Raw genomic sequence first — 8470 nt, 5'->3', positions numbered from 1 at the left:
TTCTACCATGTCCAACTGTAAACACACACATACACACCTCTAAGAGAGGTATATATCCAAAAAATAAGTCCAAGGTAAGCACTGACTTACAAATCTGGGCAACAGAGAACTCAAAGCAAGTGGCACTCTTGTATCATTTGAGACTTTTGATTATGAATGATAGAGATCTACTCAAACCTGCTTAAGTACAAATGTGAATTTGTTGACTCACCTAGGGGAAAAGTCTGGTCATGCTCTGGCTTCAGACACAGCCTGATTCATCTGTTACTAAGACCCAGTAATTCCCTGTCTTCCCTGGGCACCAACTGTCCTTAGCTGATGCTGATTCTGTTCTTAGTTAGGCTTTTTTTTTTTTTTTTTTTTGGTTAATAAAACTTTATTGACACAAACCACACCTACTCATTTACATATCGACTATGGTTGTCTTGCACTAGAATAATAAGAGTGGCAACTAAGATAACTTGTGGCTCTCAAAGCTTAAAATATACATTATCTGACTCCTTACATGTAAAAGCTTGCCAACCACTGTAATAAGTCATGGTATTCTGTTCGGTTGTGCTCAGATCTATGAAAGACTTGCCTGCCATATTGGTACAGAAATTTAAGACAGCATCCCTTAGTACCACAACTAATTTTCTGAGGCTATTATAATTTGCAGTGGTAACTGCTTTTATATTTATTTGTTAGTCCTATCTGCCTTGGCTCACAGAAAGTACATAATAAATATTACATTGATCTCAAGAAAATCTTATTAGGCTTACTTCTATCTACAGAATTAAGTTCAAAATTATTTCTGCGTCATACAAAGCTTTCCATGATTTGGGCCCAGACTTGAGTATCACCTACGGCTACTTTCATTCATATGGAGTCAGGCTCTTTTCTCATGCAAGGTTCCCTGGTGCAAGGCCCATGCAAGGCCCTCTGGGAGGCCTCTGGCCCAGCATTGTCAGGAAAACTGCCCCTGGTCAGTCCCTGTGTCTGTGTCTCCCTGGACCCGTTACTACAGCAGGAGAAGGAGCTTCAGAGGAATCAAGGCAGAGGGATGAGTCAACCACACCTGAGCCATTGGCACTGACAGGAGAAAGGTGCTCTCCCAGAACACACTGGGGTACCATTCTACCAGAAGGACAAAGGACGCTGTGCTACAACAACCCCAGATGTCCTCCCCAAGCCCTCTTCTCTCTCTCCCCTAAGCCCACTACCACCACCCAGGCCTCAGCACTTTATCACTCCCTCGACAATGAAAGCTGATCCAGAGAAGACCAAAGTCAGCCAGTAAGGAGAAGTGGCAAGCCCATCCACCCCAGGGCCCCAACTTCAAGAACTGTGGAAGAGGAGATAGAGTATAGCCCTCCAGAAGTGAGCCCTGCTCAGCTCATCACTCTGGTTTCACTCTAGTAAACAAAAAGAGTGTGTTTCAGTCAACTTTTGCCGCTTACAGAATCTCTATGGCAATCATCCATGAGCGTTTGTATCTCCCGCCCATGTCTGTGGGGTTGGCTGGGGTCAGCTGGTGTAGGGTGGGCCCACTGATTCCAGGCTCCCACTTGGGTTTGGATCCGCCCCACAGATCTTTCACTGGCCTGCAGCCAGCGGCTACCTGGGGCATGCTCTCCTTACCACAGTGCCAGAAGCTCAAGAGGACAAGGCATTTCCAGCCTTGCATCATCTCTGCTAACATTCTATCGGTCCAAGCTCGTCCCATGGCTAAGCTCAAAGTCAAGTGGTAGGGAAGTATGCTTCCCCACCATGTTGCAGGGATGGGGAAGTGCAACACTAGTAACCAGGAAGAGAGGGCCTGCGACCAACAATTTACTTTTTTTTAAGTTTATTTATTTTGAGAAAGAGAGATCGGGGGAGGGGCAGAGAGAGAGAGAGGGAGAGACAGAATCCCAAGCAGGCTCCAAGCTGTCAGCGCGGAGCCCCACATAGGGCTCAATCTCATGAACCGTGAGATCAGGACCTGAGCCGAAATCAGGAGTCGGACGCTTAACTGACTGAGCTACCCAGGCACCCTGGGACCAAAAATTTAATCTGCCACACAAGGTCGCCAAGGAACAGCCTTCCCCACAGGCTCAGCACTTTTAATTGATTTCCTTGTCATAGCGAAAGCTCAATTGCAAGCACTGAAGCCAAATAAAATGGCCTTGACCATGATCACATGATCTCTCTGCGAGAAGGGAGGAGGGGAGGGGGAGGATATAGGAGAGCCCTAAACTCCACACGGAGGTCACACCTGGAACGGAGCAACGTCCAACAGAGGTTACCCCTCCCCCCCTCATTCTGTCCCTCAACAGTCTGGACCCAGTCCTCAGAAGGCCCAGCCCGGATAGTCATCATACCTGACAACTTGAGTTAGAGTTAAGTCTTCCTCCCTCCCACAGCAAAGGCCAGCTTCAGACAAGCCCCTGGTCTCTGACACAGCAGCATGGTCAGCACCTTCTCTCCTCCCGCACCTTGCCTACACGAACTCCTGAGGTCAGAGCACGTGGAGAGAGGAAAGGGAAGAAATATGGAAAGTTCTTTCTCGATGGTCCCATAAGATGGCTTTATGCTTTCTGGATCTCAAAGAGGCTTACTGCCATCATGGGCACTTTCAAAAGTCTCTTACAGACCGTCCCCTGCCACTGCCACTCCCCACCCCGCCGTCCCCACCCCCAGCTCCAGCTGTAGTCCCTGATCCCAGTATATGAATCCGAAGACACCTGCTCCCTCTTCAGCCCCTAGAAAGCTCACCTCCTCCTCCCCTCTGCTGTGGTCCCATCAGCTCCGGGCAGGCATTGGGGCAGGGTCTGAGACAATGGCACAGTGGCTCTTTTGATCACATGGCTCACCTCTAGTCATGGGGAACGTGCCACACATTCCCCATCCTGACAAGTACCTGGATCAGGCTGATGGCAATTCCCCAGGCCCACACTCCCACCATGAGTGGCTGATCTGACCCCTAAGGTCAACAAGTCTTTGACCTGCCCCCCCCCATCAGAGGGAGGGCACCTGCCTCCCAATACAGCAGCAACACACCTGTCACTCTGCCTGCACCACCTCAAGCCAAAAGCCACAAATGCCTGTGTGCATCAGCCGCCGTTCAGGCTCTTTTCTTTCAGACAGACTCCCTGGCAAGACTCAAGGCCCTCGGGAAGAGCCTCTGGCCCAACACTGTAGGAACACTGATGTTGCCACTCATTGGCCCCGGTCAGTCCCTGTGCCTGTGTCTCCCCGAACCCATCACTGCAGTGGGAGAGGAAGGTTCAGAGGAATCCCAAATTTCTGGGGACGCAAACCAAGCTCTCAGAGTGGTCCTGTTCAGGTACACGTTCTCTGGGCTTGCGGGGGATATGTCTACCCACCCCGTCACCCGTGCTGGGGGTCCCCTTCTCAGCTCCAACCTTTGCCAAAGTCCTGTCTCTCCCCTCCACTCGCTCAGCTTGTCTTTCCCCCAGTGGGACAGCTGGGTGGCTGGTTCTCAGCCACCTTTGAAAACCTGCATCTCTTATCACCCCTCTTTGGAGTTGATAGCAAACTTCTTCGTATCTTCGCCAAAACATCAACTTAACACCTTGACACATCAAAATAAAAAAATTGTTTAAAGTATTTCCCAACAGCCCCCTGAAAGATGTCCTCACGTGTCTCATTGGCTAGAACACTGCCACGGGGCCACCCGTAGCTGCAAAGATGGCTAATCGAGTCAGAACCCAGCAAAGGGGGCCGAGAGCAATGTGAATATGGCCCAGACCATTCAGATTCATCCCCGGGCCCCACTGTGTTGCTGCCCTGACAGAGTGTGGGTTCTGGTGTTAGCAACAAAGCTGGAGGAGGTGGGGTGGGCACCGGGGGCTGAGGAATAAATTCACTGCTGTTGGCCACAACAGCCCTGACTGATTAGACCCCGCCCCCGAGAGGCCAACAATCCTTGGGAGAGCGGCAGGGCCAGAGGTGACAATTCAGAAATGACAAGCCTTGCCTCCATCCCTGCCTTCTGCATCGTCTGAGGGGCAATGCTGGTGGTCAGGAGACAGAGCAGCTGGTGTCAAGGCTGGCCAGTCACTTCCTAGCTCGGTGGCCTCAGGCAACTCATCACCTCCGAGTCTCACTTTCCACCTGACTGAGATGGGAATGAGCCTCACAGACCTTGCCCACCCATTCGTGGCCTGCCTCCGTTAACGATTAATTACGACTCTTAATTGCAAGTGGCAGAAATCACCTCATACGGGCTTAAGAAAAAAAAAATTTAAATTTAATTTATTGAACCATCTGGGGAGAGATGGCCGCCAGGGTTCCAGGACCAGGGGTCAGACAGCATCATGAAACCTCCCACCCTACTCTGTGCTCCTGTGCTGACTCTGGTCTCACACACCCTCCTCCACACAAGTGTTCCAACCACCCCGGACTTAGCTCCTCCAGCTCCACGGGGCCTGCAAAGAAGGAAGTGTCCACAAATGCTGATTCCACAAAAATTCCAGAGTGAAACATCTCATTGCACCAGGGAATGAAGCACACTGGGTGGCCTGGCCTGGGTCATGTGCAAGGCCCCGGAACAAGGGTGAGCCGGTGATGTGGGCAAAGGGAAGAGACTGTCTTCCCTCAGCTACCATGTGAGCAAAGAGGGGAGAGGGTAGTTCCTGAGAAGAAAAGGCAGGCTATTGTTGCCAGTAGAGAGAAAAGCTGCCAAGCAGGGGCAGCAAAGAGGGAGAACCGTGCAGGGCAGCAGAGAAAACTCCCAGGAGGCAGGAGTGAGCCAGGGGTTCTGGGCCCCATTCTAGGACTCCGAGTGGTTGTCCACAGGATGGGACATATTTGAAACAAGCATGGTGGAGTGGGGGACAAGGCGGGAGCTTATGACCCGATATGGAAAGTTATTTCCTCCAATCTCCTCAAAAATAGGAAAGTAAGGCCAATGTAGTGGAACCAGAGAAAATCTATGATGCTGGTGTGGGGAGAACGCTTCCACACCTCACAGAGAGAGACCTGGGCTGACCAGGGTGGAATTTACATAACTGTGAGAAACACAGTCTTCCACATGCTTCTCAGAGTGGCCTTTATCCTGCTCTGGTCTCTCTCTCTGTTCCTAGGTGACAAGAGATGACACTTCCTCAGACGGGCCGATTCTTAAGGTTAATTGAAAGTGGCCTTTCTCTTGAATCATCCATTGCACTGAATTATTAATCACCTGCAGGCATTTGCAGGCCTTTAAACATTTGGACTTCCTGCAACCCTCCTTGGGAATGCTTTCACCAATTGAAATATGGCTTCCTTTTGGCCACGGCAAAGAGAAACCTTGTCTGCCACTGTTTCCAGATTTCCCAGCTCCCAGAGACCTAGGGAGGAGAAAGGTCTGAAAACAGGAAGCAGGGCCACGGCTGCAGCTAGATCTGGAGGCCATTGTTATGTGAGCAGGCTCCAGGCCAGCAGGGCTCAGAGCCCCTGTGGGCCAGTGGAGAGAGGGGATACTGGCCATGGTGCCTGTGGCTTTTGGCCTAAGTTCACAGTCGTCTCCACAGGAAGTAGTTTCCTGGGGCCTTGCTTGGGCCCCTCAGCTGGCCAGTGGGGGGAAAGGAATGAGGGGGTCCAGGAGCTGAGTCTAGCCTACCACTTACTGGGTAGTCCACGGAACCTCTTTGATGTGGTTTCCTCATCTGAAGCAGTGGCCCCAGCTCTGTAGGGCTGACACAATGGAGGCCTCAACAGGTCATGTACGCTGAGCCTGCATTGTGATGCCCAAAACATAAGAAGCAGCAAAAAGGTGAGCTTCTCCCCTGACACTTGCTCTCATCTTCCTGTGGAGGAACAAAGACTCAAAATTCGGAGGGCTGGGTGCACACATAAGGTGCTTCCAGGCCAAGCTAGCAATGTGAGTGCAGGACCCAGCAGCTGGTCTCCAGGGCAAGGGAAAGAGATCCTGGTGGGCCCTGAAGTGTGGGCCCAGGGTGTGTGCGATGCACGGATAACACTGGCAGAAACCAGAAGGCAGCTCATCCTGCGGGTGCAAGCCTTTCATCCACCATTCAGCACAGCTTGGCCCTGGAGGCAGATATTGGGACGCTGAGCTGAATAAGGCATGGCTCCCTGCCTTCATGAGGTCCTGGTCTGCTGGGGAGAGTAGGGTGGGGTAATCATCACAGGCTCTGAGCACTGCAGAGGGATGGCAGTAGGGAGGCATCCAGGTGGGTGAGACCAGGGAGGGGAGCCTGGAAGACATAAGCTGAGGAGAGGGTTTAGGGATGAGTCTGAAGAACAGAGAGGAAGCTGGTGCAGTGCTCCAGGTTAGAGATGGCGGAGACCTGGGAGAAGGTTTTGGTGTTGATGGAGACGGACTGAGGAAGAAGAGCTGGCAGGAGCGAGCCAAGGCTTGGAGGTAGGTGGTGAGGAAAGGAAACAGATAGGAAGCCAGGAGGCCTTGGAAAAGCACAGCATGGGGCTGGGGGGAGGATGGGCAGCTCCGGACCTGGCCAGAGTGGCCACAATGCATTCGCTTTTCCAGAAGTACCCACTCACACAGGTTGGGGCCAATCATGGAGGTGGTTGGGTGTGGATGGGTGCCATGCCCTGTCAGGGGTAACCAGGCCAGGCGAAGCAGCTAGGAAGAGGCTCATGGCAACTGGAAAGTTACCATGCAAGGGGGTATGTGGGCTTTGCTAGCTGCCTGGTCCTAGCCTTTGGGCCCACTGAGAACTTTAAGCAGCAGGGGGAGAGAGAATGTAAACCATCCCTTCCCAGAGGGCTCCGTGGACACTCTGGCTCCAATGATGTCCATGTCCTCATTCTTGAAAGCTGGGAATGGGTTATCTTCCATGGCAAAGGGGGCTTTGCAGAGGCAATTAAGGTAAAGATCTTGAGATAGGATAATTATCCTGGATTATCAGGGTGGACCCCACAAAATCACGAAGGTCCTTATAAGATGGAGGCAGGGGGGTGCCTGGGTGGCTCAGTCGGTTAAGCGTCCGACTTCAGCTCAGGTCATGGTCTCGCGGTCCGTGGGTTCGAGCCCTGCGTTGGGCTCTGGGCTGATGGCTCAGAGCCTGGAGCCTGCTTCCAATTCTGTGTCTCCCTCTCTCTCTGACCCTCCCCCATTCATGCTCTGTCTCTCTCTGTCTCAAAAATAAATAAACGTTAAAAAAAAAAAAAGATGGAGGCAGGAAAGTTGATGTGAACATGACTTGGATTCAGAGAGATTAGAAAATGCTACTGCTGGTTTTGAAGATAAAGGAAGCAGCCACATATAGGCAGCCTCTAGAAGCTGGGAAAGGATGCGAAGTGGATTTGCCTCCAGCCTCCAGAAGGAATACAGCCCTGCAGACCCATTTCAGCCTTCTGACTTCAGACTGTAAGAGACTACATTTGTGCTTTTAGCCACTACATTTGTGGTCATCTGTTACAGCAGCAACAGGAAACTAACATTCAACTCAGAGGTGAGGGCAAAGATGAGGAGGTTTTGAGGCAGACCCAGACTCCATTTCCTGAGATATCATCAGCCCAGCAGAAGCAAAGGTCAGAGTCCCAGGTCTCCAGACACTCCAGCCAAAATGGTATGCAGGAGGGGGCAGGCTGGTGGAGGAAAATGCCCTGCCTCCACCAGGTTCCAGCAGACTCCAGCAGGCTTCCGGGGTGGAGTGGAGAGGCATGCCCTACTGGACACAGATGCAGGGACCCACCTTCTCACCAGACCCCGGAAAGAAAAGAGCCACTCTTCCCCCTGCCCCTGCGAGATGAGGGGGACGCAGGCTCACCTCACCATCCCGCCTCGCCTCGGGTCAAGCAGTGTTTGGGCAGGGTGGAACTGCACACTGACAGCCTGGTGGGCTGTCCCTCTTGTCTAGTCAGCCTCCTCCCTACCGGGATGGGCACAGATGCCAGGCTGGAGCAGGGCCCAGAGGGGGTCTTTGGTCAAAACCTTCAAGGCTGTAAAACAAGACCGACCCTCCCCCCACCCTCACCTCACCAACACACACATATTCATCTCGGTCCCCATCTCCAGACGCCCCCTCAAGGTCTCAGATGCTCCCACCAGAGCACCCCACAGGGACACTCCATGGGACGCCAAGAGGGTGCACGTCCTCCAATGGGACGCACGCCGGGTGGAAGCTGGCAGAGGACCGGAGCCTCCGGTCAAGGCTCTGGCTGCCTTCACTAGTCCCGACTGGCACTGCCCCCGCGGTCTGATAATAAGCATTTCAGTAAGAGGGGCTGCGGGTGTCCAGGGGATCCAGGCGACGCCACCCTGAGTCAATCACCATAGCGGTGGCTGGCACGCGCTGTGCACCACCCACTCCCCGCCCCCCCGCCCCACGCACCGTGGGGCCAAGTCACCTCCGTTCTAAGCCGTGTCCATTACATACTTTAACCCCAGAGGGATTACTATTACTAACCCAATTGAGGACAGGGAGCCCAGAGCGCTGAAGGAAATTGTCCCCAGCGTCACAACTGGCTAGTGGGGAGCCGGGGTAGGAACCCAGGTGGTCCCGCTGCAGAACCC

The sequence above is a fragment of the Puma concolor genome, chromosome D2 (genome assembly GCF_028749965.1).
Source record: "Puma concolor isolate L17-30 chromosome D2, mPumCon1.1.hap2, whole genome shotgun sequence".
In the NCBI taxonomy this organism is placed as follows: domain Eukaryota; kingdom Metazoa; phylum Chordata; class Mammalia; order Carnivora; family Felidae; genus Puma; species Puma concolor.
The sequence above is the reverse complement of the archived record's forward strand: the minus strand, read 5'-3'. Positions refer to the sequence as shown.